This window comes from Gavia stellata, chromosome 4 (genome assembly GCF_030936135.1).
Source record: "Gavia stellata isolate bGavSte3 chromosome 4, bGavSte3.hap2, whole genome shotgun sequence".
Classification (NCBI taxonomy): Eukaryota; Metazoa; Chordata; class Aves; order Gaviiformes; family Gaviidae; genus Gavia; species Gavia stellata.
In genome coordinates, this window is record NC_082597.1 from 42,226,450 (window position 1) to 42,244,718 (window position 18,269).

Sequence of the window (18,269 nt, forward strand, 5' to 3'; positions counted from 1 at the left end):
TGTCTCCTTTTTTCATGTTAGAGAGGTTTTTAGTGAAAGTGGTCTGCTCAGTCTCTGAAGAAAAGCAACCTAATTGCTGTGAAATGCTATGCAATTCATACAAATGTGGTGTCCAGACTGGTTTATATACAAATGCAAAGTAGTGGATAATAACGGCAGAAAAGAAAGAAGCAGGAAGTCAGTAAAACTGAAATCAAAAGAGATACAGCTGTGGACTCGATTCAAATTAAATCGCTTCATTTGGACCCGTTACTTACATTATTTCATATGTACCAGCACTTAGAACTAATGACCCACAGTTTTCTTCCAGACCTGGGCAGCAGCCACCATGAGAGGAGGGCTTTCATTACCAGTCAGTGTCCTAGTGTAAAACTGTTTAGATTCACTAAAGGCAGCTCTGAATAGAAGAACCCCCCAGAAAGAACTGGATTTCTGCTGCTGTTATTACCCCAGTTTCTGTGTATTTTTAGTAATCCTGTGTTGACATCCATCATAGCTTTCCACAAGAGGAAAAGGTACAAGATTACCTCTCCTAGCACCTTCATTTTTAGACCCCTTGGACAGGGAAGCGTCTGAGAGCAGATGGTCCCCACAAGAATACCTCTTAATGAGAAGTTGGCAGGATATTGCTGGTATTGCACATGTACTTGAAAATACTTGGTACCTCACTAAGATGTCCTGCCAAACTACTGGATGCAAAGGAAGCATCCAAAGCAATTATATGAGAAAAAGTGCATATATCCTTAAGAATACAGACTCCCCAAGGGCCTCCATTGAGATACAATTCACTGCTGCCACAAGTGGTGTAATTACAGTTGCAGGCCTGGCCAGTAAGAGCTCCTTGGAGCTCAGGGTATCCTAGGTAGCCCAAACCTGTTGACTTGGCAGAGCTTTAGTACAATACCTCCAAAGTTGCTAGAAATGGACAGGATTGGAGTGTGTAGCTCCTAAAATCACTTTTGTGATTATCACACTGTTGTGCTAATAATCAGCACAGAACTTGGGGGAAAAAAAAAACAAAACAAAAATCAAAACCAACCAAGCAAAAACACTACAAGTTTAAAAAAATCACTTGAAAGAAACAGAGTAATGTATTTCAGTTTGATGGGAACTTGAAAGGGTCATATGTGAAGATATGGAAGTTCATGGCAACAGTGAAGTTTAAACACTCCCAATAGTTCTCAGCCTTGGTCATGTAGTCACTTGCAGGTAAAAACTAGGGTGACATTAACTTGTTTTAAAAGTACACGGCTACAATTTTAATGGAAAAGCCAGCCTCTGGCTAGCTCAAGCTGGTGTTCATTCCAATTCCTTTTGAAATCATTGCAAATCTTTCTGTTGACTTGAACAGAAGATGAATCAGACCCCTCAGCACTGAAGTGAATCACAGGTTAAAACAAAAATACTTGCATGATTTGTATGACAACCTTATTATTAAAATGAGTCCCTTCTAGGTAGCAGGATGCTGAGGTACTGCTGAGGCAGTACCATTTCTGTCTGAGAAGTGGCTGGACTGGCTTTATGTATTTCCTAAGTTACATTCACTTGGACTCATTCCTTCAGTGGTTTAGCTATAGGTTCATCAGAGACACAAACTGGAGCATTACTATTCATATAACTAACTGAGGTCCTGACTTTGATTTTTAGCTGAAGCTCCTTCGAAGAGACAAAATTATGTATCAGTTCGTCACATTTGAGTCCCTGTAGAAGAGAACCAAAAGTTACAGTATCAGAAGTAGTCAAACATACGAAGCAAATTGTCCCAGTGCTTGCTGAGAAAGTGCAAACTTGCTGGAAATATGAATAGGGACTTGGGTTTTTAATTCCCCAAAGTATTCTAACATGGAAGAAGGAACAAGGCTGACTTCGTGTCCAGAGAGCACCTTTGGGTTGCCCTATGTCCTGCTGTTGGAGTCTGTTCATGGCTACTGTAGTGGGAAGGATCATGGAGCACCTCAACAAACAGCGCTCTTGAAACTATGTATGATGATACACTCTGTGCCCCAGTAACAACAATAAACAAATAATACTGTGACTTCAGAAGAGATATTTAAAGATTGATAAACTAACAATATAATTACATCTAAAATATGTTCAAATACTAAGAAGTGCAAAAAATTACTATTATCACTGCAATAAAGTGAATTAATAAGAATTCCAGGCTCTATTTTTCACAATATTTAGCACTTTTTTATTGCTCAAAGCTTAGCTTCTGTGACTGCTGTATCGGGTATGGGCACTCAGCACTTTTCTTCTCTCACAACAGTTGTGTGAAGGCAGGCAAACAGAAACAAGGAACAAGGTAGAAAGCACCTGTGGAAAAATAGGACATGTCCAATATCAGAGAGCATCAGGTAGGGCTGAATCTAATTTCCCAGGAAGTCACAGTTTATCTATCTTCTCTGAAACCATTTTGAGAAAGATTCTGCTATTTTTTCTGAAACATTCTGTAATCAGCAGATTATAAGGAATCAACTGTACTTAGGTCCATAGCTAGGTGTACCACTAATGTCTTTAAAAGTTCAACAGGTTTTAGGGCAGTAAAGAGTTCTAGAAAAAAGCTCATCAAATTCAGATTCTCTGAAAACATCTGACTTAAGGACATAAAATCACAGAACTATAGAAAAAAATAGGCTGGAAGGGACCACCGGAGAACTGGTACCTAGACCTAGACCTAGGTACTAGGATCTAGTACAACCTCTTGCTCAGAGCAGGACTCAGAGTTAGATCAGACTGCTCATGACCTTGCCCTTACAGTGGTTTAAAATCCTCAAAGACAGAGATTACTCAACCATTCTGGGCAAAGTCTTATGGTGAATTATTTTTTCCTTATGTGCAATTACAATTGCTCGTATTTCATCTTTTGACCTGTGAGGCTTATCCTCTCAGTGTGCCCCCCGGAGGGTAATCTGCCTCCACCTTCTCTATAAGAGAAGGTTCTTCTCCAGGTTAAACACACCCAGTTCCCACTCAGATGTCCTTTACTCCAACTCCCTAACCATCTTTAAGGACCTCCACTGGGTCAATATTTCTCCCACACTCAGATGTTGAGATCTTTCCCTTTGTCAGTGGATTGGTATGATAGTCACTTGATCGCGTGCTTAAAAAACATTGAACAGTTCAGCCTTCTTAACATCATCTATTTACAGCCATCCTCCTTTAATAAGTAGTAGAGAATTTTTTCCATTTTGGTTTTCCTCTTGATGCCAATATCCTTCTACACCATTTCTTGTTGCAGCTGGTATCCCTTCTAGGTGAATAATTCTATTAGCTGATTTTTATGAGTTTGCCTTTATATGCTTTTGCATTCATCCTTAATGTCCAATCCACTTTCCACTTCCTAGATATTGTTTTTAAGTCATTGACTTCAGCCACATTATTCTCTTACTGCATTTCCTATATTTCTTCCATAATCAGAAAGAATTTGTGCCCTTGTCAATATGACTTTAGAGGCTTGCCAAGTTAACTAATTTCTCCCCTTCATTCAGCTTCACAAAAGATCTTAGAAAGCAATAAGCTGAGTTAGTTGCAGTTCATCTACTTGAAATCTGTGGGTTTATTAACAGTTATTCTGCATTCCTACTATAAGGACTGTGAGTAAATAAACATATGCTGATGCACACACTTACCCTGGAAAATTTAAGACCAAAAAGATGAAGTCCACCCATTATAAAAGAATAGAAGCACCTTAATTTAAATAAATAGATAATCAAGTCAAAGTTGCAAGTGAGTCCTACTTACCACGCTCACTAGCATCTTGGTCCTTTACTTGTACATATAAGCAACAAAAGACTGCAACTTGCGATTAAGGCAGCCTAAAAAGACAAGTAGAATGTAGGCAATGAAGATTTACTGTTCTCAACAAAGAAAACTGAGGCACAGAGTTATAGAAGTAATCTGCACACATAATGAGGACTATTTTTTGCAATGAAGTCAACAGAAAACTGACATTGTATTCTCAGATACTTATTTGATATCTTCTATTGTTTGGGGAAATCACTTTCATTCATTTAAACAGGAATTCTGCACTAAAATATCCTTAAAGTCTCTGGTGTCAGAATACTAAAAATCAGGTAGGCATCCATTTAGAAAGCACTAAGAGGATTTGAAAGGGCAGAAAACAACAATGGTTAGATTATGTAAACATGAAAATACCAAAAATAATATATTTGAATTGTGCATGTGTATGTGTGTTAAAAATATCTCCGTATTACTTACAGAAACAGTCACTATTACTAGCAGTGATGGATTCCTTCTAAAATTACTTCCTTTGTCTGTCAAAAAAAAAATTATTATTGACTGAAGAAAACCAAGAAGTTAATAGGAAATCATGCCATTAAAAAAGAAAATGCAAATACATTAGAATGGAAATTAAATATTCTAATGAAAATATACTTCAAACATAAAAGATTCAAGACTGAAATTTAGTAAATAGACTTACTATAACAATAAGCTTCAGGTTTGGAATTAGAATGATCTGAAAACACTGAACACATTAAACATGACCTTTAAGGTTCAATTTCGTGTGTCAGTGTGTGAGGTTAATGAAATAGCTGAAAGATCATATTTGTAGGAAATCTGCCTGCTGGTGGAGGTAATGTTAGTCTAGCCAATGCTGTTAACATTCTCCACAGTCAGTGGACTCTAAGGTCTGACATGTTATTTATTTGATGAAGTGTTTTATTCTTGAGCCCCATTTTTTGTATTTCCTTTGTTTTCTTCATGCTTTCCATGATTTCAAGTGCAAAAAAGAAAAGGTGACCTTTTGTCTAGGCCAAAACTCTACATCCAAAACCTAGAGAGCATTTGGACTGAGAGAAGAACTTGGTGCTTAACACCCCACATTGTTGGGTTTGGTTTTGTTTGTACCTGAACTGCAAGACAGGTATTAAATTTGCTATATTTGTGCACATAAAAAAATTAGTTTGTCCTTTCTTTCATCACTCAGTGTGTCATATATATTAATCTTTGCTCTGTAGTTTTTAGATTTATTTTTTCCTGGCAAATAAGCCTCTGGCTTCCAAGTCCAATAAGTAATTTTCTTCACTAGTGAAGCCGTATAGTTAAATAACACCCCCAAAAAAGGAAAAGGGGTGAAACACCAAAGCCATCAAAAAAAATTTAAAATCTTATTGTGAAGATTGGTATGGAAATTGATGATTCAGATTGGGTTTCACAATATTTCCTCGATAGCATTCACTTATACAATATTGCCTCTGACAGGATGACAAGTTCGCCAGGGATATGAAGAGGGTCCAGTTAGGTCTTATCCTTACATCAAACACTCCCAAAATGCCAAAAGGGGGTGGAAGACAGATTCCTCTGTGCTCACTGCATCCCTGCTGGACAGGTCCTTTACTGGGCAGTGACTCCTTGTGCACGGTCCCAACCTGAGCCCTGCAGAAGTCATCCCATCGCAGCTGAGGCCTGGGAGTGCATTGACTCTCTTTGCTCAGCAGACCTCCAGGCTCCGCAGTGCATCACCCTCCAAGCTTGCTGGCTTGTTTGCTTGCTTTTTTTCCTTACTGCCTACTGCATCTCATTCACTGCCTTCCCCTCCCTGTACTCTGCCTCTTACCATACCTCACTGATCCCAAAGAGGAGAGCATCTCCCCCTTTCTGCACCACTAAGAAAGCAGCAAGGACACGCTAACCAGGAGTCTCCCTTTCCATCACCCAGGAGCCGTCTGCTATAGGAACATACACTGTGATGCACAATATATCACATGCAAACAAGCACGTCAAACATCACTACCTGAGCCATCACAGAAAAGCAAGCAAGTAATACTAAGCATTTTACTGATTTTTAGGGGATTTACTGATTTAACTGAGTGTCACACTTTCTATTGGAACAAACATGGTTGGTAGTAGAAAGTGAGAAAGACGTACTATATGCAGAGCACCTTCTCATTGTTCAGCAACTAAACAGGGTAAAGTTCTCATTTCCCTTTCTTTGTCTGTCTTGTATCTTATTGCTGTCTTGTACATCATAATCTCTTTTTAGCAGGAACTTTTTGATGTGCCATTCACCCCCCGGTGCTTTCTTACATACACAGAAATACATTAAAAGAACATTAAAGATGTGCCAAAGACTTAAGATTGTCAGCATTACCATTGCTTGTGCAGTTTTAATTTGGTCTCTCATGTATACACGCTATGATGCAGCTGTTAATATTTTCCACAGAACCTCTGCCTCAGTCAATTCACAGGATGGACAGAGTTTACCAAATGAGAGACTATACGATATCTCATTTGTCCTTATTCATAGCACATAATTAAACTTTGGGTTTTATGCAAAAATATCTGTTTTCTCATGGTCATTTCTAGAATATTCATCATTACAGTGATTCTCTTTCACAGACATTCACAGCGTAGTGTTTGTAAGACAAAAAGACAATTATTGGGATTTTTCCAGAGGGTGATGAAAACTTGGGGGATCAAATCTCTTAAAGAGTAGACTTAGTTGCTGTCTGAATAACAAAAGGAGTCTGACGTCTTCAGCTGGATTGGGTGAGACACAGAACGGCTCTTCTGATGAATTCTTATACCCTACTTGGCTATTCCCATAAATGTATCACCATTGCTATTGATTGTCTTGAACTATACACAAAACATATCCATCCTATGCGACCATTACTGCAGCTGCAGGGACAGTTTCTCCTGACCACGTATAAGTAATTTATCCATGTTTGAGTTTAGCTTTCATCACTTCTGCAGCAGGAACTGCCTGGGGGACTCTCAGTGATGGGCAGAGTCTCAACTTAGGATTGTCATCAGCACGCTGAAACATACAAGTTGTGCCCATCGGTTGGATTTAGGCACAGCAAGAGCAGTCTGGAGAAAATATCCAGGATCGTCCAAAATTCCCACCTGGAGAGCTCCTGTGACAATTAGTCAAATGCTTCATTTTGAAGGTGATTACGAGCTCAGTCAATCACCCGGTATCAGGGTGGCCTATTTTCTCATTCTACTCCATTGTCTCAGATATGCAGAGACAAGCTGGGGACCATACAGCAAATTAATGGTTTCAGGTTGCTGGGTGTGCACAAGGTACAACCCTGATACTCAGCTCCACCAGCTCCACCACCATTATTCATCTATGTATCTCACTTATAACCTGAGTCTTACAGTTCAGGTCACAACTCACAGACGTTAGTTGCTTCCTCTTCTGCGTTAGAAAGCAGATATGTTTTGGTGGGCAAAGTCTCTCCTCATTCCTGCTGCACCATCTCCTGCAGGCTGTCCTTGTCGCAAGCCAGTCCTCGATTTAGCTCTTTCACTTCATTCTTCTTATATACTCCCTTCCTCTGACCCCTTGTCTTTGGGTTGTCCCAATCTGGGTGTCTAAGGTGTTCATACCAATCCACATCTCTTTGCATTACCACTCCAAATCTGTTTTTCAGGGATCCTCATTGCAGCCTCCAATTTCCTTCCTTCCTGCAAGTTTTCTTTCTAGTTTCTCCCCAGGGTCACCACCCAACCTCCCTGTATTTATGCTGTTTACCTGAGACTAAGGAAGGAGTGTTCTACCCCTTCCTCTGCCTGGGGCTAGCCTCTTTGTCCATCAGTGCATGGTATCAGACTTTTTCCTTGAATCTTCATTGGATTTTGGTCTCCTACTTCCCAATTCCATTCCTCATTTTCATCCCTCGCTCCTAGTCTGTATGTCCTTGAATCTCCTGCACCTTCTTAAGCTCCTGACATGGACTCCTATTCCCAAGCTCCTTACCCTAATCTACTCCCTCTGCCATCCCAGACATTTCCAGCATTTTTCTCTTTTTTAGTCAAATCTCTCTCTCCTTTCTACTGAGGGGGGCAGCAGCAGGAGAAGCACAGCGCGTTCATGGAGGAGAGGCCCCCGCACCCTCCCAGGAGACCCAAGCAGCAGCAACAGGTCGATCGGGCTCAGCCCACGCAGCTGTGGTGGAGATATGCACAGATGGGAGCTGCAGCATCACTATCAACCAGAGCCACTGCTGAGAACATGCACGGGAATATTTTTCAAAGGCCTGTAAATATGCCAAATTTAGGCAGTTTCTCTCAGGGACAGTGCAAGGCTCATCCTTGACAGAAGAGCTGGACGTGACCAGCTTTTCAGCTCATGTGCCAAGACGTAAATCACCTTATTAAAAAGGTCCCAAAGTTTCTTACCATAGCAAAAATCTCCCCCTCCTCCCTTTCCTTTCATTCTCAGAAGCTGCAAAAAAAGCCAATTTAAAAATTTTATAAACAAAAGCAAATATTCTGGCCACAGCAGCTGGTAAAGAAAGTTCAGACTTCACAGTCTAAGTCTGGCAAAGTTAAAAGTAAATGAAAACAGAGACCTGCAATAGGAAACGTCAAGAAATGTGAATCATGGGCAGTCCTACTGATGCCTCCTGTACGAAAGAAACCACAGTAAATTGGCCTAGTTTTCTGCTCAGTTTTGCTTTATGTTATTTTTTAACGCTTTTCCTTATGCCCAAAACTCATAGATGCAGCAAAACTCACTTTTGTACAGCTATCCATATACGTCTGTCGAGAAAGAGGGACTGTGACAGTGGACCTAGGCGGGAGCTGATGCTATAAAGTAAGACTAACTATCGGATACAGTAGAAACATAGAAAAACAGTTGTACAGAAAGCTGCATAGAGGGCTAAAAGAAGGTAAGTGAAATACTACCTTTTCTTTCTATTCTCTCTCTGTGCATGCTGTGCTGTTGCCTTAAGACTGAGTAACTCTTTGCTCCAGACAGGCCTATTTCCTCTTAGTACTATTCATTGCCTACGAAATGCAGGTGCTATTTCTAGAACAGTAGGAACTTTAATTCTGCTATGAGTTTTATAACAGCTTGTAACAGGGATAAATTCAAATGACTGCTTTGTCATCCATTCCTATCTTTCTCCTTTTTCTTTTCCCAGTCATGATGGAAGTTTTCCACCTTTGAGATAGGACTTGGTGGTACCACAGCCATTGAGCTAAATTTGCTAAGCTGACTGTCTAGGGATAAATAAAGATCCTCCCTTTCTTGCTCTTATTTCCCCAGATACAACTTTCCTTCTCTAACCCTCCTGCACTGGGTTTTTCTTTTTTCCCTTCCTCAAGCATCCCCAGATGTCAAAAAATTGTTGCCTTCTTATAACATCTTTCAAATCTCTTTGCAGTCATTTCCATTGTGGTCCCACTGGTGCTCACTCTCTCTGTTCACATGATACTTTCAATCAGTAAGCAAATTCTCCAGCTGTGCTGTTTAGCATGATGCAAAACAAGCTGATTAGTAACAGCAGCAACAGGAGTAATTAAAAAAGAAACAAGAAAGAATTAAAAAAACAAACCTCCTTGAACACAGAGTTTTCCCTTAACACTAAAACCTTCTTCCTTTTAGGAAGAAAATCAACATTTTTATACTAAATGTTTGCCTACAGACTTCTGGTGAATCCAAAATTCATCTTCTATGTACAAAGCAGTAGAAAAGAGTAACAGTTAGTGGATCTTCTACATCCAAGCAACTGACAGATATGTGATGCTACCATTGATGTATAAATATATACATATTTTTGTATTTCTATAGCCTTTTTTGAAGACCATGGCTTATTGCATGAAATATATTGAGTAATCAATCTTTATTTATAAAACTGTTTTCATGCATAGCACATCTTAAAGGACTGTAGAATAAAACAGATAAAAATATCAATGACAGATAAAACACGGCTAACTATATTAAACAAATGTTTCCAGAAGAGTGAAGCCCATACAAATTATGAAAACAACATTTGATCAACCAGAGAGAGATCTTAAACTTTAATTTAAATGCATGAGCAGATGTGGCTGACCTAAAGTCATTGGAAACAACAAGTATAAGTGTATAAGAGCAGAAATTTTTTGCCATTTTCAGTGAGCCTGCCTGAATTCCCTCAATTTGAAACCAAAGCCAAGGGAAGTCAGTGAAAATATTTCTATGAAGAATAGTGAGATTTGCACTGGGCACTAAATGAAGAAGTGGGCTGTTAGGAGAAATTATATAAAATCTCATCCAGACTATGTATATAGAAGACCTTGTAAAAACTATTAATTCTTTCCAGATACTAAAGATTTAATGTCTGGATTCTTTATGATCAGCTATTTATTTCTGAAGATGCTCTGTACCATATTAACTATGTACTCTTCCTATACTTTCTGAGAGGAAAAATAAAAGGAGTGACAGAATGCAGTGAGACATAAAACGCAATATGCCCTTCAGGGGCAGGGTCCTCCTATTTCGGAAAATAAAGGTAAACATGCAAGAATGAATATAAAGTGGCTGGAGCAATGGGGAAACCTGACGTCCTAGTTCCTGAAACTTCTATTTTTGTAATGTTTTTAACCAGGAAATGTCTAAATTAAAAAACATGAACAGTGCTTAGAGAGGGGCAGCTACCTTCCAGCTGAGTGCTTTAGTTAGATGGTTTGACCCGCTTTCTCCCTGGTCTCCTTTTGTCTCTCTGTACTTATATATTTTGCACTGCTTTGTATGCAGCATCAAGCACCAAACACAAGAAAGCGTGACTGTCTTTTAGCTATCACCCCCTTGTTGAGTTTGAACAGAGCTCAAATCCCTGCAGACCAAGTATTTCTCAAAACCAAATCTACTCCTCTCTTGCCAAGTCTTTTAGACAGATCTACACTAATAAATGAAACAGGTCTGGAATGCAGACTTGAGCATTTGGCCATAATTATCCACACTGGTTAGCTGCTAGCGTGTTCCCTGGCACCTTTTGACCCAGCCGAGATTTCTCAGGTTCAAGGCTAAGATGGTCCAGATGTGGTTTCCAATAGTCAAAATAAATGAGGCACCTTTTTTTTCTGCAGGCAAAAAAAACGAAGTTAGCCAAATAAATACATGTTGTGACATGCCACATGCTTTTCTGGGCAAATGGTTGTTCTGGGCCTTTTTACTTAGTAGTACAGACATAGACAAAAATCCCTCCATTGTCACAGTCAGTTTAACAGAGATAGGCCCTGGCTTCCTAAGCCTATTTCTCAATTCCAGCTTCACAGAGATACTGAATCTTACACAAGTGTCTCAGTCCACATGGAGACAGGATTTTACATATACCTATCTTTCTGGGGCTTCCTGTTGGGAATTAAATCCAGGCATTTAATTTCTCTTTTTTAGCACGTAGCACACCTGGGCGCTTACTCCCACATTTTGAACCCCACTCCCTAAGGAGGTGGGTGACAAACCTTCAGGTTTTATATTGCCAAGCTTTCTGAAATGCCTACATCCCTTTTTAATTCTCAGCCAACGTATGCCGCTAGCTAAGCCTGAGTACTTGCAGCTTTGCTTCATTTCTCATCTGCTGTCATTCCTCCTCTTCTAGGTTAATTCCTTCCACCTCTCATTTCACATGCTAGTAGAAGCAGAATATCATCAGGCAGACATCACTGAGTGTTTGTTTTTATCTCTTCACTTTGGTTGGTTGCTGTTAACAAAATCCTCTCAGGGTAATTTGAGAAGTGTCCTTTTACATCACCTTTATGCTATCATACTCTGAAAATGAACTGTAAGAGAGTAATAAATAAATTCAGACAAGCTTTCCCCCTCCCCCCTCCCCCCAACAGATTGTGTAACTGCTTGGTTGGCCTGGGGTAGTATATACAAAACACCCCAAGAAATACTTACATAACAGAAAAAGAAGGACATATTCTAAAATCATCTGTTAAGGACAGGGAAAATGTGGAGCTGCCTTGGCCTACTTTAGTGACTGTGTATTTCTGCATGTGGGAGCTGAGAAATGAGGGCATCAGGAGGTTAGATATGACAGCCCTACCCCTATCCTGAACTGACTACCCAGTAAGATCAGCCTGAGTTGCCAGGTTGGGAACGGAGCCCCCCTGCTTAAGGATGAGCTACTGGCTGTGCTTTGAGGCATATGCATTGGTACTTGGCCAAATTAAATCACACCTTCTTTCCTTGCACCAAGTCTTCTGGCTCTACAGATCACCTTGCAAAGGAGACCTGTCATTTTCAGCACTTGCCTGTCTTCTTAATATTTGTGCCAACTGCTAGTTTTGTCTGTGAAGACTTCAAGTTTCCTTCAAAGTCCCACAGGACCCCACCTAGGTCATTGATGATTCCTTATTTGCAACTGTGGTTGCAAAAACTGCAGTCTCATTTACCAAATGTTTAACCTTTTAAATCTGTTCCAGTAACAGTAATGTGTGGAACTTTTCATTGATCTCAAAATACTTCATAAAGATGGTCGTCTGGCACTTGTTCTGTTCCTTTACAGACACTTGCCCAAAGTCACCTAGAAGGACAGTGGCCGAACTGAGAAAAAATACAGATCTCCTGAGTTCTCCGTCTTCTAGGCATTGCCCAGGAAAGGAAGAAATTAAGAAAAGCTGAGAGATCCTTAACCTCTACCTGAAAAGTCACTCAGAGGCATGCAAAAAGAAGCTGTATTTTAATAATGCCAGGGAAAGGTAAAGGCTCTAATTATAAATGATGCTTCTTTCAGAACCACAGAGCTCTGACTAAGGCCTGTTACTACACAGCCGTTGAAAATATTTCAGGTTTATGAGCTAGAGCTGAGACTACTTGCTGTTCAGAATAATATTTATTTTTCAGCTAAAATAGTTTGCAGCCACATAGGTAAAAATCTATGCAGAAAATTTATCTCTTCATTCTTTGATGATATGTAAAGGACCGTAGAGATACTTTATGTCTTCAGTTAGATGCAGTCCAGAATGGCAATAGGTCCCTTAAGCATATAACATTAATGCAAATTGTACAGTCCTTTCTGGAAATGCATCCTGTGGACTATAGCCAGATAACTGAAAACTTTTCGTATTAGCTAGCAGAGTTCCAGTCAAAGGGCTTGCCACCCAAATGCTCCCTTTCTTCCTCATAATAATAATCTCCCACAGCCATGAATGTGTTGTTATCTCTAGTGTATTGCTAATCATAGGAAACAAAGTTCCCGAGTTGAGGAAATGGGGTGGGACTGAGGGGGTGAAGAAGCCCATGAATAAGAAATAGGGACACTGGACCATCTGTTGTTAAAAAGGAGGACAGATAAATTGAGGTTTATGCAGGATAATTTTAAGCCCCATCTCTAAATTGTGCTTGATGCTTTGTATTGTTAAGAAAAGACTTGTCCTCCTGCATGCATTTAACGTCGTTAATTTATTTTGGGGATTACACTGTTTCAGAATTGCTAAGCGACTCACAGTCAGCAGATGATGGAAATTGCATCAGTCCATGCTGTCCTCAAAACGGTGAAGTCACTGCTCCATTTTCTCACACCATTATAAAATACCTGAACTGTAATTAGGGCTTGGGCTTGAGGAGCTCTGACATGACTGGAAAAAGATAGATTTCACACTTTTTCATGTAATGCTGGGCATCAATTTACCATTCTTATTACACACATACTGGTGTATGTTAGTCTGTCTCCACTGAAGCACAAGAAAACTTGGAACATATAAATATATGAATACTAAAATACTCTAGCCCATTCTTCATTTGCTTTTGAAGTAATAGGGTTACTTACTCTACATTTTATTGATCGATGGATTTTTTTTCTTCACTTCAAAACAATGAAGTGATACATCCCTTTCTCCATCTATGGTTTTTGGAGCAATGGTTGTCTCTGGTCACTTTACTGTACCTTCTACTGTGTATCCTGGGGACGTGTTGGGACCACTACAGACACATAGAATTTCAAAACACCTCAGGGATGCTCTCTATACACCCAATATAGTCCTTTGTATTGCTCAGCTGTTTCTTCCAACAGGGCAGCCAGAATAACACAGGTTAGAAATGGCAGCTCCAAATTGTTCAACAAAGATGTTCCCCCTTGTTAAAGGAAACCATTGTCAGCCTCTGAAGATTTCAAACCCACTCTGAGCCACCAGAAGGATGACAAAGAGACTTGTTAAGAAGAGAGGTGGTTTCCTGTACTGACTTACCAGTACAATGCATTAATGTGCAAGTTGCTTTACATGATGAATAACAGGAAAAATTTCTGCTTCGATTTCATTATCCTACAAACCAAGTGGTAATATTTGCATCAGAATTCCTACGAAAATTTAGCGTTTCTGAAATAGGAACCTTATGAATGTTACTCCAGTTAGTTAATTTCAAGTATATAGGAATATATAAACTGTCCATGTATGCATATATGCATGTATGCGTGTATGTGCTCTGTGATTAACAGAGTTGAAAATTGCCTAGCAAATTCTATTCACTAAACTAGAATTGACCAAATGCATGCAACATTTTTGAGTGCCAAGTAAGACTAATTACAGCTGGTCTCCAACAAATGGGTGATCTTAACTGTTTGTTTTTCAGCTGCCAGATGGCGTGAAGCAGAATAGTCTGTGCCATGCATCCAGGGACGAGAAAAATCTCTAAAAATTCAGATTTATGTTTGATTGTTTCTGACAAGAACATTTTGTACCTCCAAACCACGTATGTTTGTAATTCCAACTTTCAGCTAAAGAAACAATTGTTCATTTCCCCAGCACTCTCCTAAGGTAAGGCTGCATTATATCCATTTTCCAAAAGGACACACCGGACCAGAGATTTTAACTGATTGAATTCTAGGTCACACTATCTTGTATTTAAGTGGTGGTATCTAAGAGTCTCTGAGCTTTGCCCTAACTCCACAAATAGCCCTGTTGATTTTCACTGATACCAGGAAGGTCAATATGGTGTGAATAAGGTACTGATGTCTCCACGTGGGATTTGAGAACTGCTCACAGTTCGGGGAGGGCTCGCAGTGCTACCTACCGTGCTTAGATCAGAAAACAGCAGGCCCCAAAAGAGTTTATAAAAAGCTGTCTTGAAATTAGTGTTCTTAAGTTTGGAAGGAAGCGTGGCGTCTAAGTGAGCCCCGCTGGCAGCGCTGCTGAAGTGCCTTTTATGTCTGGCTGGCACCGGGGAGCCGGATTGTGATCCCCTGACGCAGCTGGACACCAGCTCTCTTTGCATGGGGGCGATGGCACCACATGGGGACTAAAGTGCAAATGAAGCTACTGCAGTCTGACCCTTTTGCTTGTATAATTAGGGTGATCAGAGGGGAACAATACATTTGAAGTTGCAACTGCTGCTCCAGCCACATCCAGCTGATAGTTTGACACATCCATGAAAACAGCAAGCGTCGTGACATTTGAAGACTAATAAACAATCCCAGGAAACTCTTCAGAACAAGCTGTGTACGTCTGTGTGTACGTGTGTGTATCCACTTTTAATTTGCATTTAAATAATTCTGCTTGTTATTTACTGATGTTTCCAATCCTTTTCCCCTCCCTCCACGTACCAGCAGGAGCTTGTTATGTAAGAGAAGTCACAAAATCTGGCTTTCACTGCTGGAGGCTGAGATGTATGCAAAATTCTTCTATTTATGTCCTTATCACTAGATAAGGACATCTGTAGAATTTATACAACCCACAGACATGAAGGATTTAATCCACAAACTGTTTTTCTGTGGTAGAGAACTATAAGCCCAATGAGAATGAATGAAAGAATAAATGAATAATAATTATTTCGATATAGGTAGAGTCAGAGAGTATCTTAATTTCTTTGCATAATGGGACCAAATATCTCTGAGAAATTCAAACAGAAAAATAAAACCCATGATGTTAAGGATCCCTGAATAGATGTGGGGCCTCTAAGTTTTGAGTGTTTCAAGCACAGATTTAAGGGAAAAGGCTAGTTGGCTTTATACTTAAAGTGAGGGGAAAGGCTGAAAGATCTGTCAGAAGAGTTTTCATATGTATTTCACATTTTTTTCTATGATACCCAGTGTTAATATTTTAGCTCCAGATGACTGATTTAACTTCTCCTAGTGAAATGTAAACTTTCTTTCCATTGAGTGTGAATCAGGGTATACACACTTACCAAATACTGACTGCCTGAAAACCTCACTCAAAACCACTCCAAAACAAGCACATTTCTGAGAATTTTCTTCTCCCTTCACTTGTGAATAAACTGTTTATGTCTGCCTTCAGCAATTTTTTGAAATGAGAGTAATTTTCTATACCTATGAACTCTGAGCATCCTATACCTATAGTTTTCCTTTTGTTTCTCCCTACCCCCACCCTGTGTATTAAGACCACAAAAGGGTTTATGTTAAGCTTCACTGAAATTTGTTTCCTTGTGCCATCTGGTGGATATTATTTGTAAATGCGCAGTGCATGTGTTTGAAGTACTTCATCCAGTTGCATCCTCAGGATTTTTTTTGCAGGACAGTAATGCCTCTGGAAGAACTAATGCTAGCTAATGTAAACATTTATGTGTGCCTCACTTTAATAGCATGCTACATTTTTATTTCCTGTGAGAACAGAGGGGCACAAAAGTTAATTTTTCACCTTGAAAAAACTATTTTAAAGCAGGGTGAAAAATTGTTCTGTAGTTTGCAGACAGTTCTGTATTTTGAGAGCTGTTACATTTACTCCATGGGCTTTTTTCGTAATATTACTCAGTGAAACAGCCTTATAATAAATCAAAAATAGCTGATGATTTCAGGAAAACTTTGCAAAAGTCATCAAAATGGTAGAGTTGCTCTTTGGTAAGAGCAAAATGCATTTGTTTTTCTTAGTTACTTCAGAAACTTTCATGCAGTAAAATGTCAGACAACTAAGTAAATGAATACTTTATTATAAAGTATTTTAAATGTATCTTATTGAAATACTTTATTTAAAGTCACTAATACTGATATGGAAATAGTTATTTTTTTAGGCCACAGTCATTTTTTTTTTCATTTACTGCCATATTTATGTTTATATATGGGTAATGCAACTTGCTCCACTTAAACTAATCACATATTATTTGCTCATCTCTAGTGCTCCCCACAAAACTACCATTCCATTACTTTTATTGATGGAAGTTATTTTTATTGGTCATAGAGCCCATGAAACTTATTTTCTGATAAGAGAAGGGAAAGGGTCAGAATGACTTGCTTACACTCAAGAAAATAATCCTTCAGGATTGTAATTTATCCTGGGGAATTTTCCCTAGGAAATTTTCCCATTGTTGGTCACTGGGGTGACAGTCCCAAGTAATGTTGATACAGAAAGCCAAATTTATCTTGTAAGTAAAGTCATACCAAATCAATTTACATTAAGGTACTTCCAAATTTAATATTAAATAGAGATGAGAGACCTTAGAAAGCAGTTCTCATTGAACTTACTTATTTTCCAATAAAATTTATAATTTTATACTAAAGTTAGATGAAAACATCTCTGTTCAGAATATAAACCCACTGTGGATCCAGCTCTGGTCTCTTTCTACATGTCATGAATCTATGGTAAGAAAAAGTTGTATTTAATTAGGATTTAACTTTGGCTTTCAAAGCTTAGATAAGTGTTACACTGAAAGTCTCTCATTTCTGTGCATTCATGTCTGCTTAACAATTAACTAAGAATTACCTTACCAACTGTGTCTAATTTAGCTTTTGTGCCTAATTTCTAGGATTAAATTAAAAACAGATGGCCCCTGAGTGGTAAAATGATCATAAATTAGTCTTATATATTGAAATTAACATGGCAAAATATTAAAATGAAACTGAATTACATTTTTTGCTGTGGCATGCTTTTTATAAAAGTTAGCATGATGGTGCGTGTAATTGAGCAATCTTGCACTACAGATCTGGTGCCCTAAAACTCCATCTGTCCTATGACATGGGGTACTTTTCCACAGAATTGCACAGAAGGATTTTCTGTTCTTAATTGCATAGTCCCTTAAATAAGACAGGACGAATATTAAGATTTAGAGATCTGCTTAAGCTCACAATGCAGTTTAGGGGCATAGGCCTTATGAATTCAGTAAGATATAGGCACTCTTTCTCTTTCTGTGCCCTACATGCTCTCATGTTCTCATCTCCCTCAGCTCCACATATAGACAGCAAAAAGCTGCCTATCTCAGCATGCAAGAACAATCAGACCCCAAGAATTTAATTTAAGGAAAAGCTGTTTTAACGCTCATTCTTTTTCCTAGAAAGTCTCTTCGAGGGGAAGGTACCCCTCTTGGACTTTCTTCCTAAGATTTTGGCATGAGATAGAGAGAGCTCCTTGCTCTACATGTACCTCTTATGAACAAGAAGACTTATTTTTAAGAACAAATGGGACTTGTGTAAATATGGAGGCATGAACATAACATAGACAGAAAACCTTCTGTTTGTTTAAGCCATGTTAAAAGCATAACCTAGTCTAAGTGAGACGCATTAAATAAATAAATAAATAAATAAATAAATAAATAAATTATTTGGGTATATATAAATAATATATATAAATAATATAAATAA